Here is an 18574-nt window from a genome sequence, read left to right as displayed (position 1 = left end):
TATTGCTTAATTACCAGTTGGTATTAAATGTATATGGTTCTGCCAGACATGGTTCTAAGCACTTTATAAATATTACTTGTTCAATTCTCAAAACAACTCCATGAGATGATCACATTGTCATCCTCTTTAGAGATGAGGAAAAAAAGACTATACTTTCAGGGATCATTTCTACAGTTTGTTACTAGAGATGAGGATACAGAGGCACAGAGAGATAAGGAGCTTGCCTGAGGTCACACAGCTAGTAACTGGCATGGCACAACGTTGAACCAGCAATCGGCTCTTGAATTCATCTACCTACCCACCATGTGGTACAGCCTCTCAGCATCATATCTATAGATGGGGAAACAGTGGAAACAGTGTCAGACTTTATTTTGGGGGGCTCCAAAATCACTGCAGATGGTGACTGCAGCCATGAAATTAAAAGACGATTACTCCTTGGAAGAAAAGTTATGACCAACCTAGATAGCATATTCAAAAGCAGAGACATTACTTTGCCAACTAAGGTCCATCTAGTCAAGGCTATGGTTTTTCCTGTGGTCATGTATGGATGTGAGAGTTGGACTGTGAAGAAGGCTGAGCGCCGAAGAATTGATGCTTTTGAACTGTGGTGTTGGAGAAGACTCTTGAGAGTCCCTTGGACTGCAAGGAGATCCAACCAGTCCATTCTGAAGGAGATCAACCCTGGAATTTCTTTGGAAGGAATGATGCTAAAGCTGAAGCTCCAGTACTCTGGCCACCTCATGCAAAGAGTTGACTCATTGGAAAAGACTCTGATGCTGGGAGGGATTGGGGGCAGGAGGAGAAGGGGACAACCGAGGATGAGATGGCTGGATGGTATCACGGACTCGATGGATGTGAGTCTGAGTGAACTCCGGGAGATGGTGATGGACAGGGAGGCCTGGCGTGCTGCGATTTATGGGGTCACAAAGAGTCGGACACGACTGAGGGACTGAACTGAACTGAATATATTAGTAAGTAGTTATATAAGTACTAGTGGTAAAGAACTCACCTGCCAATGCAGGAGATACAAGAGACTCAGGTTCAATCCCTGGGTTGGGAAGATCCCCTGGAGGAAAGATGGCAACCCACTCCAGTATTCTTGCTTGAAGAATCCTATGGACAGAGGAGTCTGTAGCTGACTAGACTCCTCTGTCCATGGAGTCGCACAGAGTCAGACATGAATAAAGGGACTTAGCATGCATGCCTATAAGTACTAGTAATATACTTTAAAAGAGCATGCAAATTATGTATATATTTATATATATATAGGGCTTCCCAGGTGGCTTGTGGTAAAGAAACTGCCCGCCAGTGTAGGAGATGTAAGAGACACAGGTTCAATCCCTGGGTTGGGAAGATCCCCTGGAGGAGGGGACAGAAACCCAGTCCAGCATTTCTTACTTGGGAAATCCCAGGGACAGAGAAGCCTGGAGGGCTACAGTCCATAGGGTCGCAAAGAGTCTGACACAACTGAAGCGACTTAGCACGTATACGTACATATCCGATATCTTTTATAAACTAGCATCTCTCTTATGGTTAAATAAGTGATTTCAGGACAGGGGCATTTAAGGATCTTAAGGCTGTCTGGTACTTTTGGCAAGGAAAAAGGATCAAATAAACAAGCTATAAATAGAAGTGAAAACCTTCCATTACAGTGTTGCCACGTAGCCTTTAATTTCACCTCTGTTAGAGCAGGTACATACATTATCATGCTGAAAGCCAGGAGTTTATTCTTACAGGGTCCAAGAGAGAAGCCCCGAATTCCCTACATTTAATGCTAAGCTTGTCTGTCTCCTCCTTTCTGTTACTCTGGGTTCGATTTCTACGAAGACAACATTCTATGTGTTTTACAAATGGTGCTCGAAAAAGTGTACTTGGCCTCTTTTGGCTCCTGGTGTGGGTGAGTCCGGGATTTCCATTCAACTTTGGAAAAGACTGAAAAGCCTTCTTGCTGGAAAAGTTCCGCTGTCCCATTTTCTTTGGCTGTGTCTTTGCTGCTTGTTACCACCAAGATTAACTCATCCTGAAGTTTTGCATGAAAACTAATTTTGAATTTCTGCTCTTGTCATTTGCTTCTTCGCCCCAGACCAGAACCCTCTAGCAGTCTCGGTCTCAACACCAAGGCACCGTTTCTGCAATTTGACAGCAGAGGGTGCTGTGAGCCTAGGGTTGCCCAGGCCTCTGCCAGGAAAAAGATAAAGGAGGCCCCGGCTGATTCAGCCAGACTGCTCCACATCGTGGTCCCTTGTGGCTTCTGAAGATATTGTGTGTGGGACATGGAGCAGTCAGTTCTCAAGAAGCCAACAGGGAATCAAGAGACAAGTGCAGGCTTCTGGAAAGGATTTGTCATTTGTGTTTTGGGGAGTTTTAACCCTTTTCTGGGCTTCCCTGGTGGCTCAGATGGTAAAGAATCCACTTGCAATGTGAGAGAACTGGGTTCAATCCCTGGGTTGGGAAGATCCCTTGGAGGAGGGCCTGGAAACCCACTCCAGTATTCTTGCCCGGAGAACCCCCATAGACAGAGGAGCCTGGTGGGGTTGCAAAAAGTCAGACACGACTGAACGACTAAGCACAGCACTGCCCTGGTCAAGTTGACGCTTGATATTTTATGCCCTTGATTCCACCAAGACCAGAGATTCTGAATAGTACTGAATCCTAACTTAATCCAGAAAATGGCATCCGGCTGTCTGGGCTCAGCCTTAGCTGGCAATGACGAAGCTAAACACACTAAGAAGTCCAGAGTCATCGGTAAATATGGAACTTGTTTTGATGCCTCCCTGGGAAGAATGGTGAAGAAAATCACCATCAGCCAGCACACCAAGCACACTTGCTCCTTCTGGAGAGGAAACTGAAATGAAGAGCTGAGTTGTGGCGATGTGGCACTGTGGTTCCTGTATGAAAATGGTAGCTGTTGGTGCCTCTAAGCCCACATCTGCAGCCACAGTCACGTCTGCCACGAGACGACTGGAGGCATATACCAAGGCCAGTAGAAGTTTCACCATCTGAAACATGGCTAGCCAATAATAAATGACTTAATTTATGTAACAAACACACACAAAAAAGAAAATAGCATTTGTTATTCCCATTTCCCAGGTTCCCCCCCGCCACACCTCTGAATTCCTCTATATTGATGTTATTAAGGGCTACTGCAAGACAACAAGGGATATTTTTTCTTTTTTTCATCTTTTTTTTTTAAAAAGCCTCAGCTTTTGCTGAGGCTTGAATGTTACCTCCAGGTTATCTCTCAAATTTTCTCAGTCTTCCTGAAATTCTGCATCTTTAACTCATTTTTTTTTTCAGCTTCTTGACTCCCTACAGCCCTTTTCATGTCTTTTTTTAAAAAAATTTATTTGTATTTATTTAGTTGCACTGGGTCTTAGTTGTGGCATGTGGGATCTAGTTCCCCAACCAGGGATCAGACAAGGGTCCAACCCGGGCCCCCTGCATTGGCAGTGCAGAGTCTTAGCCACTGGACTACCAAGGAAGTCCCCTTCACATCTTGATTATTGACAAAAAACAACAGCAACATTTTGTATTTCTGGCTATTTCAGTTACCTTTGCTCTAAGTTAATTTGCTTTGTAAGACCAGTTTTTTATAAAATCCTTTACAGCAGGCTTTTATGGCAAGATAGGCTAATGAACTCATAACGTAATGGACACACATTCAACTTGCTCACTACTTCTGACAAGTGTAGAATATATCCATCTTGGAGAGCTGGCTTCAACAGTTTCGATGTGATTTCACAGCCACTGTGAGAAAGGAGTCTCTGAGAATACAGAGGGAGCTTGGGTAACGTGTGCAGAAAGTTGTGGCTGCAGACTGGCCTCTGATGGCGTCAGTAATCACCTGGAATATAAACTTGTCAAAATTCTAGACCTGAACAAAACGGGGATACTGTTCGACAGACAAGAACTCAGAAAGGTTACGGCTTGTGTTCCCTTTCTGGAACAAACAAACTATTTGCTTTGGTGTGTTGGATCAACTCCAGCCAAACAAGAGAAGAATTCAAGAAAGAGAAAAAAATAGGATGTAAGAAATTGAAACTGAGAACTGCAAGGAAAGAAAAGCTGCTTTATGTGACAACGAACCATGAAATCTTCCAAGAGCTGATTCGAAACATCTAAAATAAAAAATGTCACAGAGACACACTGTTCAAGAAAGTCACGGACTGAAAATAAAGCAGGATATAGTTTATAAGTGATCCTGAGAACCGAAGTAGCAGAAGGAGCAGTATTTTCTATACCACGAAGGCCATGCCTCCTTCAGCCAGGTAATTTGGGGTGGGAGTGGGGATAGGGGGACTGATGGATGCTCTAATTTTGTGAACCGTCATTTTGGCTTTATAATAGTTGCTAACCACAAGTGTTTCCCCTGATGCACTTTGTTATTTCTTTTTCCTTTGACTGCTTTTTATAGGCTAGTTTCACAGGATCTTTTTAGGTGATATATTCAAATTATTTACCAATTGCTATGGCGTGAGCCCTAAGCATTTTCAACAAGTATTTATTGAGTGCCTTTGTGTGCCAGGCATTATTTTAGGTGCTTGGGATACACCAGTGAACAAAATAGTTCCTGCCCTAGTAGAGATTATCTTTTAGTAATGCGGACACATCAGAAACAATGAATCTAATCAGTAAGAGAAAATGAAAGAAAGAGAGCAGGAAAGAAGAGGATTGGGAATGCAGAGGGTGAGAACGGGGAGAGAAAAATATGGAATGGAAATTTTAAATCGGATGTTCATGGAAGGCTTTGTTGAGAAGATGAGATTAAAGCAAAGATTCGACAGAGATGAGAGCATCAGGCGGGTGGGTATCTGAGGGTAGGGCATGGGGGCAGGGGAGGAGCTGTTGCCAAGCCCTCAGGCTGAAATGCGCCTGATCTGCTTCAGGGACCTCAAGGAGCCACGGTGGCAGGAGTGGGGGCTATAGGGGAAGCAGAGGAACAAGATGAGGTCCTTTGTCCCTCCCTACACCCCCCCTCCACACCCCTCCCCTTCGACTGCCACCAAACCAGGAGGAGTGCAGTTCTTACTCTGAATGACATCCCACCCACTGAAGCATCTTGAGCACAAAGGCCCAGAGTCTGGCTTTCAATTTAAAATAATCACTATCGGGACTTCCCTCGTGGTCCAGTGGTTAAGAATCCACCTTCCAATGCAGGGGACTCGGGTTCCATCCCTGGTCAGGGAACTGTTAGTAAGATCCTACATGTTCCAGGGCAACTAAGCCTGTGCACCTCAACTAGACAAGAAGTCAGAGCACCGAAACTACAGAGAAGCCCCTGGAGACCACAGTGAAGACCCCGTGCATCTCCCGCTCCCCCCAAATCGCTATGGCTGTTCTGATGGAAAAAGACTGCAGGAGTAATGGCAAGAAGCAAGGGGGTCTGTCAGGGGGCTGATGCTATCTTCTCTGACCTGGACGACAACATCATCCCCCTGACAGACCCCCTTGCTTCTTCCCGTTCCTCCTGCAGATGGGAAAAGGTGGGTTTTGGATACACTTCTAAAGTTAGAGAGCCCTTGGGATTTCCTGACTCACTGGATGTGGGAGTGAGGGAGAGAGAGGGATAAAGGGCCACTCCTGGCCTTGAAGGATGGTGTCGATCCAAGAGGGGCAGGAGCAGAATCCTGGGGGGCCTTGCTGTGCTCTTCAGTGCTGTGGCTGAGTCAAGGGGGGTCCCCAAGGAGGTGTCAGGACAGCAGGGGCACTTGGGGAGCTCTGGCGCTAGTGTAAAGAACCCACCTGCTATTTAGAGCCTACCGTTGCAGGAAACCTAAGAAACACAGGTTCGATCCCTGGGTCAGGGAGATCCCCTGGAGGAGGGCATGGCAACCCACTCCACTGCTCTTGCTTAGAGAATCCCATGGACAGACAAAACTGGTGGGCGTCCATAGGGTCACAAAGAGTCGGACAGGACTGAAGTGACATAGCGCACACGGATGCAGGCGCAGTGTGTCTGTTCCCACGCTTCCCTGCTGACAGCAGTCCTGGATATCGTGCCTAGAGTTCAGCTTTCCCCATTCTTTTCTCTTGGAAAATGAACCTAAGTAAGCTTAGATCTTAAAGTTTTATTCATGTATTTGTTTGGCCGCACCTCAAGGCATGTGGACTCTAGTTTCCCTGACCAGGGGTTGAACCTGTGTCCCCTGCAGTGAAAGCTCACAATCTTAATCATTGGAATGCCAGAGAGTCCCCTAAACTTTTAATTTTTTAAATTAAAAAGTAGGTTTGTAATTATCCAGCTAGACATCAGAGAGGTCTTCTGATTTTTAAGGGACAGTTGACTAAGTTTAACTACCTGAAAACAAAGTATATTAAACAAAAAAGAAAAAAAAATTAGGGAAATTCTGAGACCTTGGCCCCCACAGTTTTCGTTCTGCTGGTTTTATTGGAAGGGCATTTTAACTCAGGAGATGTTTTCTCATGAAAGGACAAACTTTTTCAATTTTGAATTTTCCTTTAAGGTCTATTAATCCATTTTGTTGTTGTTTAGTTGCTAAGTCGTGTCCCAACTCTTTTGTGATCCTATGGACTGTAGCCCACCAGGCTCCTCTGTCCGTGGGATTTCCTAGGCAAGGATACTGGAGTACAAACTTTTAAATCAGAATGATGACTTTTCATTACAACTCTGTAAGTTGAAGATAACAATAATAGAAAAAGCATAACAACCCAACCTGCTCTTAATATTTCTCATATTAAAAAAAGTTTTAGAGAAATCTCTAATGAATCTGATGAACTGTTTGTCCAAAGTTCAGCAGCTCTTTCAGTTTCATTCCTTACTTCTTATTTCAAAATGTTAGCAGGAGTTGCTTCTGGGTAATGAGGTTGGAGTGACTCTTATTGTCATCTTTATAATTTCCATAGTTGCCAACACTTCTTACGGAAACTGTCTTCTTTGTAATTCCTATGTGTGATACTTTTATAATCAGGAAGAGCCGAAACTATGATCTTTTAAGGTTGAGTTAAAATACCCTTTGAGAACAAATGGCAGCTTCTCAAATGTCAACTCAGTGAAAAAGAATATTAACTAAACATTCTCTGAAACTCTCTTATGATTTTACTCCAGAAGGAGTCATTGTCTTAACTGGATCGCTGGCTTCAGGAGGCTGCTTCCAAGAAGAATGCTGCCCTGGCCTGTGAGTCTGGGTACATGTGTGTGGGTGTGTATTTCCTGCTGTTCGTGGTAAAAGGACAGGTTGGTCAACAAGAACAAAGAGACCAAGCCAATGGACATGACTGTCAACAAAGAGATGGCATGATTGGTAGTTGCCAAGGAATATGAGAAACAAAAAAGAGAGGGAAGTACGATTATGTTGTGGGTGAAGGAATCAAACTTTAAGCAGAAATACTGTAGGTAAAATAAAAGATTTTGCGTTAGAAAAAAATGTAATTTTAATTGGAAAAATCATTGTGAAGTCATGACCTTTAACAGAAATATGTTTTTCTGACTGCATTCCATTAAGAGGTGCACTTCTGCCAACCCCTGACTCTCACTGAAATGACCTGAGACTTCTTGAAGGATGACTCTGCATCTTGGAGTAAGGAAAACTTAGGATAGGGCTAGAAAACAAAGGTTTCAGACAGGTAATGGTAGAAGGATAAGGAAGCCATTGACTAAAATGCAACAGTTTTGACATCAAAAAAGAAAAAAACAATTATGATTGACTGAAATGAGTTGACAGAGGATGAGATGGCTGGATGGCATCACCGACTCGATGGATGTGAGTCTGAGTGAACTCCGGGAGATGGTGATGGACAGGGAGGCCTGGCGTGCTGCGATTCATGGGGTTGCAAAGAGTCGGACACGACTGAGCGACTGAACTGAACTGAACTGAACTGAACTGAACTAAACTGAAATGAGGTGAATGTGTGAAAGTCTCAAGACAAAGAAGTTGACATATAATTTCTTAAAATGATAAATATACCAGAATATGTTAGCTTTAATTAATAGAGGAGTGTCAACAAATATGGATTTTTAAAATTAAATTAGTAGGCTTATACATTTTTTACTGTGTAGTTAGCAAAGTGTGACCACAAGAAATTAATGGGAGATGGATAGTTCTGGAAAAAGGTAGAAATTGTACCAAGAACAGGAAAGATGGATCAAGATCAGTGGTCACACACAATAAACAGAAATTATATGTGTGGAGATCTCAGAGTGGATCAACCCCAAAGTTTTCTAAGATGAAGAATTACCCAAATATTCTGCAGGGGAAACCTCCAAAGCTCATTGTTAGTCATAATGAGATGTGATAAAGCACACATACATTTTTAATACTTGAAACAGACCTGGTCAATACTACTCATACATTCATATGTAGGATTTGGCTCAGTAAAATTGTAGAATGCACTATTATGGTGAGAGACACTGGACTCCAAGGGATGAATTTGTACAATCTATTGATGTAGCAAGTCAAATTTAAATAGAAAAGAGGAGCTTGGGTTGGATAGAACAACCATGGATATATATATGGATAATATCCTGGTCCAGAATCAAATGATTTATAATGCAGAAACCTAATCTTGGCTGGTCAGAGATAGAAGTATTTTTTCTCTTGATTCTGAAAATTACTGTAACCTTGCGAAGATATAGGGGCAAAAAAACTGCTGTGAACCTAGGAGAGTGTCAGATAATCCTAGAAAGGGAACACAAGGAAGTAATAAAAATACATACAGCGATGAGGAAGGTGAGCATGGACATCCATAGTATTAAGACATGTAAACACTGAAGTGCAACTATCTAATGAGTTCTGTTATCACTGGGTGTTCGTGGATGTTTTTTCTGCTTTTATGATGTCCAAAGCATCCTAAAGGGGATAGGGAACTGGAATGTCACAGAGGCTGAGGCAAGAGGTCACCACCAAGAAGTCTGTGACCTTCAACAAAAAGATCACGTCCTACCTGAAAGCCTCAGGGTTAAACAGCATTCAGTTCACACTCTGTCTTGCCCTGGGATCTTTGGGAATCAGTCTATCTTGAAAAATAGCAGCAAGTCTCTTAATCATGACTTCCTTGTCATCAGCTGCTTCGAGAGTTTCTTCTCCGCTTACTGGGAAGTAAACCTCTCCTGGGAACCCAGAGGCCAAAGTTTCTCCATCGTCTAACTGGTCCTTTGGGTTTTCAGCCTCTTTCTAATTTTCAGTTGGGAGCCTAAGAATGTCTTCTTGGTTGAGTCATTTGTGGCACTTGAAGTTACTTAAATCTATAATTTGTTAGCTTTTTTTTTTTTCAACTATTTTCCCAGCAAATAGCTGTCTATTTTTCATCTATCAGTCAACAGACTTTCAGAGGCCTTCTCCTGAAGTCACTTTCTGTGGTGTTCCGAGCAGGTGCAAACTGCCCTCACGGGGTTAGAGTCTAGTGGGGAAGACAGATGTGGCTCTATAAGCCACACACTGACACTAGCTAGAGAGGAAGGGGAAAGGGGGACTAGGCATGGGATTAACAGGGGCTCTTGATCTAGGCTTGGGGTGAGGGGTGCTTTCCTTGAGAAAGTGATATCAAAGGGGAGGAATTTTCTGTGTGAAGTGGAGGAAGAGTGTTTTGAGAAGAATGCTATGCAAAAGCCAGGAAGAACCGGGCTGTAGTGCACAGACCCGGAGGACGGTCTGGACCCGGTTTCAATGTGTGTATGTGGGTGTTTCCCCAAACATCCAACAAGCAATTATTGGGACACAGCCTGGGTGTCCCACAACTCAATTCAATTTTGACGCCATCTACCTGGAGTTTGAGGTTTAAGGGCTCAGTTCTACAAGATTGTCCTCCTCTTAACCCTCCATTCAGAGGCCAGTTTTCTCTTGGGGAGTGGGGAGGGAGGCTGAGCTTCGTGGCTTCCCCAGAGGCCAGTATATATATATATATATAATATTTATTTATTTATTTTGGCTGCTCCAGGTCTTATTTGCAGCACCAGGGATCAAACCCATGTGCCTTGCATTGGAAGGTGGATTTTTAACCATTGAATGACCAGGGAAGTCCCCAGAGGGCAGTCTTAAGCCCAAGTTTTCACCTGTGCTTCTGACCCACTGGGTAGAGATCAGAGGTTCCACCAAACCCTTCCTTAGGTTCTATTAATTTGCTAAAGTGGCTCAGAGAAACACTTTACTTACTAAATTACCGATTTATTATAATAGGATATTTACTCAGAAACAGTCAGAATAGATGCCAAGGGCAAGGCATGGGGAAAAGTCATGGAACGTCCGTGCTCTTTCCACACACACCCCTCTCCCCAGATCTCTTTGCGTTCACCAACCCAAAAGTTCTCCAAAGACCATCCTTTTGGGTTTTTAGGGAGGCTTCATTACCTAGGCTGGAGAAGGCAATGACACCCCACTCCAGTACTCTTGCCTGGAAAATCCCATGGACAGAGGAGCCTGGTGGGCTGCAGTCCTTGGGGTCGTTAAGAGTCGGACACGACTGAGCAACTTCACTTTCACTTTTCACTTTCATGCATTGGAAAAGGAAATGGCAACCCACTCCAGTGTTCTTGCCTGGAGAATGCCAGGGATGGGGGAGCCTGGTGGGCTGCCATCTATGGGGTTGCACAGAGTCGGACACGACTGAAGCGACTTAGCAGCAGCAGTAGCATTACGTAGGCATGAATGATTACATCGTTGCCTGTTGGCAGTTGATCTAACCTCCAGTCCCTTTTACTTCCTGGGAGGTCAGGAGGGCGGGACTGAAAGTTCCAACCTTCTAACCAAATGGTTCCCCTAGCTAGCAGACCCCATCCTTTCCAACAGTCACCTCATTAACATAAACTAGGGTGTGGTTGAAAGGGATTTGTTATGAATATCAAGACAATTTTATTGCTCTTATCACTTAGAAATTCCAAGGGTTTTAGGAACTCTGCCAAAAACCAGGGACAAAGACCACGTATATTTTTTATCACACCATACCAGGCTTGGGTGTTTTGAGTGTGAGGCACTGTGAGAAATTTAAGTGAGTAGAATAGAAAGCTGTGGAGATTATTCTGGAAGGAGATAATTAATTTGACAGTCACTGGGAGATAAGCAGAGGTCCAGCAGGAAGCAGATGTATGCTCCAATTGTTTACTTTGAGGAGAGTTTAATAAAGGCGCTGTTTATAAAATTGTGAGTCGGGTTGAAGGAAATCTGTTACAAAAGAGAGTAGTGTTCTGGGGCTTGCAAATGGGGAGCCATGAACCCTTCCAGGCCTGAAACGTTACTGAAAGTCAGAAAGAACTGTGTGCAGAGGGGAGGAGCCTAACAGTAGCTGCGGACTTTGGTATAGGGACACTGCCTTCAGAAATAGATCCCTGGCCCACCTCCTCCCCTCTGGTCTCCTGTTTACACCTCCCACCTGAAACATCCAAATGGGGACTTCCCTGATGGTCCAGTGGACAGGAATCGGCCAATGGAGGGGACATGGGTTCGATCCCTGGTCCAGGAGGATTCCACATGCTGCGGAGCACCTGAGCCCAGGCACCACAACTACTGAAGCCAGAGAAGCCACCGCAGTGAGAAGCCCCTTCGCCGTGACAAAGAGTAGCCCCCTGCTCTCTGCAACTAGAGAAAGCCTACAAGCAGCAAGGAAGACCCAGTGCAGCCAAAAAGAAAGAATATTAAAAATCAAAACAAAACAACCCAAACAGAAGCACAGGGAAAGGGAGCCTGAGGTAGTCCATCCAGGGTCGCCTCCAGAGCCCAGAGCGGGAGGAGAAAGGGCAGAGATGGCGTCTGGAGGGGTAAACAGAAGACGGCACAGGTGGTAATTTAAACCTCGGACCAGACAGGAGGCCAAAAGAGGCCTGAGACAGTTTTGAGTCCTTGAAATGTTGGACATGGGGCTGAAGGAGGATGAGCAATCCACCCCAGGAGACAGAGGAGGAGGGGCCAGAAGGAGCAGAATCACCAAGACTATCCTAGAAGATAATTTAAGGCCAAGACAATTGGCAGTTTTTACAGAAATAATTACCCACTCCCAGAGGCATACTTTTCTTGCTTTTATCTATTTTCTCTGCTAGAGCCCAGAAGCTGGGAAAATGGAATTGCCTTTGGGTCCCTCTCTTGACCCCAACCAACCCTATCTAAGGCAAGGATCCCTTTAAGGCACCCCCAGCAGTATTGCCTGGTGCCTCTTCTAGACAGAAGGTGGATGTTTAGGTCTGAATTCTAGTGAGCTACAGGACCTTGAGCAAATTACTTAACTTCCCAGTTTACCTGTCTGGAAAATGGGAATGGTAATAGTTGTGAGAATTAATTCAGGTATTAATTAAAGTTTCAGGGCCATAATAAATGCTCCAAAGTGCTAGGTATTAATAGTTTAGTTCCAATAATGCCTGGGATGTGGTGGATGTTCAATAAATACTTGTTAAATGAATAAATTGTTCTAGTTGAAAAAATATTATCACTCTGCCAATGCAAGGGATCCCTGGTGTGGGAATTAAGATCCCACATGCCATCCAATGTGGCCAATAGATAAATAAATACTAAAAATAATACCAATTAAAAAAAAAAAGATGGACGCTTCTTACCTGACTGGCAACCATAAGACATTTTATGGAAAAAATAATTGAAAATATTTAGAGTTTTAACGTTTCTATTATAGTAACAAAACAAAAATATTAACTTTCATAGTAATCTAAGTGTTATATTAATTGAATAATCAAACTTTTGACTTTCAGAGAAGGAAGTACGTAGATTGATACCAAGATTGATACCACTGATACTCAGAATACTGACAGGAAACTTGGACTCACAGATGTCTGGAAGTCAAAAGTGTTCTGGAAGTTTCCCAGGCAGGGATGGGGCATGGTTGGGTATGAGGATAAGGATAAGGCAGGGCAGGTGAGCTTCCGAGAGTAAGGAAAGTTCTTACAACAGGGAGTGCAGGTATTGAAACAGAAAATGTTTAGTTTGCCTTCGTTTGTTTATAATTATTTGTTTTTGTTAAACTGAAGTTCTTCGGATGAAAAAGGAATGCATATGACTGTGGTTGTGTAAGAGACTGTCCTTGTTCTTAGGAGCTATGTGAAGTACTTAAAAACAAAGGAGTTCTGAGGTCTGCAAATTACCCTTAAATAAATGATTTAAAAAAATAAGAAATGTGTCTATCTATACCTATAAGTGTCTAGTGAGAGAGAGTGATGGGCAAATAAGACAAAATGTGAAAAGTTGATGATTTAGATGAAGCATATATTGAAATTCATTGCACTTTATTTATTTAAAATTTTTTTCAAAATAAAGAGTGGGGGAAAATGGTAACACTTGCTTAGTATAGAACAATCGAGAAAAAATAGAAACATGGAAAGAAGAAAAAAATACCCAACATTTTGGTGTATTTTCTTTCATTTTTCTTAGGCACTTAAAATGATATTGCTATATATACACACAGACCCACTGATAGTTTAAATTTAAACAAGACATGTTTGAATAGCACATTGTTTCAATTTAGATGAGTAGACAGGAACCAGAAATAATTTTGACATTCAGACGTTTCCTAAAGACCCCAAAGTTGGATATTCTATTGCATATATCCTACTGCATAGCCATACACGAGCTATTTTTCTATTGTAGCACCTAGGGCAGTATGGTACAGTGGTCAGAGCCCAGGTATGGTGGTCAATTGCTTGGGTTTGAATCTGGCTTACTCATTTGGTGACTTTGAGGAAGTTTCCTAGCTTTCCGATTCTGCCTCCTCATCTGTAAAGTGGGGATCACAAAGGGTATTGGGAGGATGAAACAAGTTAAATGTGTAAAGTCTTCAGAAAAGTGATAGGCACCTCACTGTCACCACCATTATCACCACCACCACCACCACCACCATCACCACCATCACCACCATCATAATCACCATCACCACCACCACATTTACCATGTCATTATTATCATCACTACCACCATCATCATCACTATTATTAGCTTCAGGAACCAGATGGTAAGGATGACTCAGTAGGTTATTTTTGTTTTGTTTTATTTTGGTTTTGATTCTTAAACCAAGGAGACCAAGGTCCTCAAGCATTCACAATCCTTAGAAGTCACCTACAGATGGTGATTAATCTAAATCTCAAAGGCACACAATCAGCTTATTTCTCCCTCTGCTGGTGCCATCACCACAAAAGCAGCAATGACAAGAAAGCACCATTCTTCCTTTTTACTTCCTACCTTTCTCCCCACCCTCCTTATCAAGTCTTCTTGATCTTGCCACTTGCCAGCTTTAATTTTTCCCTGAAACTATCTCAGCCTCAGATATCCGCAGCTGACATGACTTCCTAGAACCTTAACGTCATTTTCCATTCTGCCTGGAATACAGCTGTTTCACTCCAGCACTTGTGGGGTAGCATTGTATCAAGTTAGCTTAAAAGAGCTCATCTCTGTCTATACAGATTTCTTCCATCCTTATTTTTGGTTTGTTTTGAAATTTTGTAACTCCCTCCCCTACTGAAGATTATGGAAAAATAAGAGAAGATAAAAGGTAACTTCATTGTATTTCATGGGAAACATTAAACATCTGAAAAACCTAAATATACCACAGTCTGCCTAGAGAACATTCTGGCAGTGAGTAACAACGGCCATGAAACTTTTCAAACCCTTTAACCCAGTATTATCAGTTTGGGGAATATACCCCAAGGAAATAACCCAAAAGGGAAAAAAAATGCGATTTGTACTAAGATGTTCGTGTGCTGCTATTTATAAGAGTGAAGAATTGGAAATCAGCCAAACGCCAAATAAGGGAATGGCTCGGCAAATTATGGTATAGTGACATGAGGAAATACCAGGCAACGATTTTCAAGGATGGGAATGTAGCCTCTGCTGGCTCTAGGGAATGCGTAGATTATTTTAAGTGACAAAGAACACCAAATGGAAAGTTTGCAACTGTGTAAAATGTGTGTTGGGCAAAAAAGTTTGGAGGCGGATCTTGAGGAAAGGAAAATGTTGTTCAGAGTTGACGGTGGTACGACTGCTGTCAAGTTGCTTGTGGATTACTGGCAAGTTGTGGACTGCTGTAAAGTTGTAATGGTAATATCTTCTGGGGCCTGACCCTTTCGACAGCTATATGAGCACAGAAAGTGGATAATTATAAATCAACCAGTGGGCTTGGTTTTGTAGCAAAACATCTTCACAGTTATGTCCCAAAGCCTGGGAAAATATGAACTCTGGCATCAGAAGTCTTTGCTCTAGAATCTAGAGAGACTAAGAGTTGCAGAAAAGACATTTGTTGTGCAGTCACTAAGCCATTGTCTGACTCTTTGTGACCCATGGACTGCAGCATGCCAGGCTTCCCTGTCCTTCACTATCTCCAGGAGTTTGCTCAAAAGACATGCTGAGTTTTAAAACCTGTTTGGAGGAACTTCCCTGATGGTCCTGTAGTTAGCACTCTGTGATTCCACTGTAGGGGGCTTGGGTTCAGGCCTAAGATCCTGCATGCTGCATGGCATGGCAAAAAAAAAAAAAAAAAACTTGTTTGGAATTAGACCCCTGGCACATCAATCCTCAGATCTTGCTGAAAGCTCACCAATAACCAGCCAAGTGGTGGTGATATATTTTTTTTTAATGGGGAGAGAGAAGGAAATTAGATTTCAGAGGCCAGAATGTATCAGAGATGCCAAATAAATATTTACCAAAATAACATTACTTCTTCACTTACTTTCACAGTCAGGCCTACAGTAAACTCACACTTAAAAAAAAAACCTAGGAATGCAAGAGTTCAGAATGGAAAACTGGACAGTCATAGCAAGAAACTAACAGCATGGAGCTGTGAGAAAACAGGAAGGGGAAAAAAATAGGAAGGAGATGGATAGATATTTATGGCAAGTTCAGGGGTATATCAAGTATTTTTTAAAATAATATTATCTTGAGTATGAATTAATTTTTAACAACTAGTAAACAAGGAAACGCATCCGCTGGAATGAACTATTATTAAAGTTTACACATCATTTTAAAAGTCATTTTTTTTTCTAGTGAATTCTTACCTTATCATCTGAAGGCTATTTGGCCTGGAATGAATTTTTTCCTTTCTCAGTCTTAACTTGGGCAGTAAGACACAATCAAATTTGGATTCTTTTTTTTCATCAGCAGCTCACAGGAATTACAACAGGAGCCTGCACCAACAGTATCGGACACTGAATTTTGTAGTCATGAGACATCAAAGACGAATCTCATTTCTTCTGTCTTCTCCAAAGAAGTCAAGTCCTAGCTCAGCGGAGTTAAGCACCAGTGTTACGCGGTGTGTCTCAACTATGTTCTCTTTTGTTCATCGAAGAATGTGTTTTGTTTTGCTCCTTCCTCTCCCTGGTGATTTAACAACATGTTAAGTACATCCAGAACCTTTGGGTGGAGGGGGGCAGTTTGTCTCCCAAACTCTTACAATTGGTGGCTCCCTGTCAGACCCCGCCTCTGCCAGACCCCGACCCTGTTACCCCTCAACCCATCTACACATTTCATCCTGTGTTTAATCATGTCCCCATCTGTGGATCCCTAGAAAAACATTCAGCTTCAGGGTCTCTAGAAAAGTCCTGGAGTCAAGAGCAGTTTTGCTTGCAGGAACCCGGATGCCACAACTTCTGTTACTTTCACAAGTTGACCTTATTGGAAGGAAAGGTCTTAGAATTTAGAGTGACAAATCTCTCACCTCAGAGAGAACTGAAAGAGGGGCTGCCTGGTACACCACAATGACGCCTTGGCACAGCAGTGCCCTGACATTGAGTTGAAAAACATCTGCTGGAGGAAAGTTCTTTTGAATAAACTGTGATTGAGCCACCCCTTTTCTGGTTTGTCAAAAGGTTTCTCAATCCTGGTGTGCTATTAACATTTGGGGCAAGATAATTATCTGTTGCGGGGAGTGGGGGTTGTGTTTACAGTTTATGCGACTTCTACCCACTAGAAACTAGTAGCACCCCTCCAGTTTCTGCCCCCCTCCTCCAGTTTTAATGACCAAAAATGTCCCCTGCTGCTGCTGCTGCTAAGTCGCGTCAGTCGTGTCCGACTCTGTGCGACCTCATAGACGGCAGCCCACCAGGCTTCCCCGTCCCTGGGATTCCCAGGCACCATCAAATGTCACCTGGGAGGCAAAATGGCACCCAGTGGAGAAGTGTTGGTTGATTAGATATTTTGTGTGGACATGATGGTATTCGGGCAACAGTATGAAACTCTCCCCTGTCTCTGTAAAGAATGGAACATTCCAACTTCCTCTACTCTGCCCTTGGCTTCCCAGCTGGCTCAGCCCAAAATAAAACTTGTTTTCATTCCTGACTCTTCCTTTCATTAAGCTCTTCGCCAACACTTTCTTATTCTTCCTCAAATCTCTTCCCCCAGTTAATCTTCCTCAAGGACTGATTATTACTGGAATTCCCCAAAGAAAACCTGTAATGACTTGGAGCTTGGAAACCTTGAGCCCTTTCAGGTGAGAGAGCCCTAAGTGGCAGAATCCTCCTCAGGTCTTTTTTTTTTTTCTTTTTTGTGGCTGTACCATGCAGCATCTTAGTTTCCCAACCAGGGAGTCCGTGCCTCCTGTAGAGGAAGCTCACAACTTCAACCACTGGACCACCAGGGAAATCCCCTTTTATTTTTCTTAGAAATGAGTTGAGTTCAGCCAACCCTCAACTTGAGAAATTAACTCACTGGTCTGACAGTTATTATGTTTGGGGTCACCTGCCCTTTGGAATTTCTTAGAAGCATATCATGCAGCTGTGTGGAGCTTTGTAGGTAGGAAATGAGAAAGGGCAGAGTTCTGGAGATAACAGTTTGGCGGCCACTGTGAGTAGCGAGCCTACTGACGACACTTGGGGAGCAAATCAAACCCTGGAGCTGCTGCGTCAGCTTTTCCTGAATCAGCTCTGATGGCTGTCAACAGTGAGGGCCTCCCCTGAGGCTCTTCCAGAGCAAAGGAGCCCTTTGGAGTCTCTGACACGGTGTCCATGGCGGTTTCTCTGTGGTCTGGAGGGAGACACGATGCCTCTGTCATTTCATTGCAGTCATAGTATGGAGGACAAGATGGACTGGTAAGAAGGGCATTGGTAGTCTAACGACATTGAGACAGGGCTTCCCTGGTGGCTCAGTGGTGAAGAATCTGCCTGCCAAAGCCAGAGAAACAGGTTCGATCCCTGGTCTGGGAAGATCCCACGTGTGGAGGAGCAAGCGGGCCCATGTGCCACAACTACTGTGACTGTGATCTGGAGCCTGTGAACCACCACTACGGAGCCCACGTGTTACAACTACTGAAGCCTGTGAACCCTAGAGCCTGTGCTCTGCAACAAGAGAAGCCACCACAATGAGAAGGCCGTGCACAGCAAGTAGAGAGTAGCCCCTGCTCACAGCCAAAGCAGCAATGAAGACCCAGCACAGCCATAAATAAATAAAATTATATAAACAAATAAAGACATAGAGACAGGCTGAGACCTGGGGCCCTTTGTTGTAGTGCTACAGTGCTTGCGCCTGGACAAACGTCTCTCTGAGTAATAAAATACAAGGAAACTTTAAGGGAATAAAAATAGCTGCATGCCTGTGTAGTTGGGGCAAATTCTGGACAACAAGATAAAAAGACACAGATAGGGACTTCCCTGGTTATCCAGTGGTTAAGAATCCACCTTCCAATGCAGGAAATGCACTTTCAA

General features: G+C 43.3%; 2 long non-coding RNA genes across 2 annotated transcripts; one reads left to right on the top strand and one right to left on the bottom strand.

The window, feature by feature from the left end:
* Nucleotides 1-1646: 1646 nt before the first annotated feature.
* On the bottom strand, nt 1647-16704 carry LOC138414353 (uncharacterized). Its single transcript, XR_011246799.1, has 3 exons — nt 16594-16704; nt 15935-16253; nt 1647-3010 (listed from the first exon to the last, which is right to left on the bottom strand). It is a non-coding gene; the product is annotated as an uncharacterized lncRNA (long non-coding RNA).
* LOC138414351 (uncharacterized) lies at nt 3671-17213 on the top strand. The gene is made up of 3 exons (XR_011246797.1): nt 3671-4268; nt 7067-7136; nt 16038-17213. It is a non-coding gene; the product is annotated as an uncharacterized lncRNA (long non-coding RNA).
* The last annotated feature ends 1361 nt before the right edge of the window (nt 17214-18574 follow it).

Source organism: Ovis canadensis, chromosome 11 (assembly GCF_042477335.2).
Source record: "Ovis canadensis isolate MfBH-ARS-UI-01 breed Bighorn chromosome 11, ARS-UI_OviCan_v2, whole genome shotgun sequence".
NCBI lineage: Eukaryota > Metazoa > Chordata > Mammalia > Artiodactyla > Bovidae > Ovis > Ovis canadensis.
This window is presented reverse-complemented; position numbering and strand designations above follow the sequence as displayed.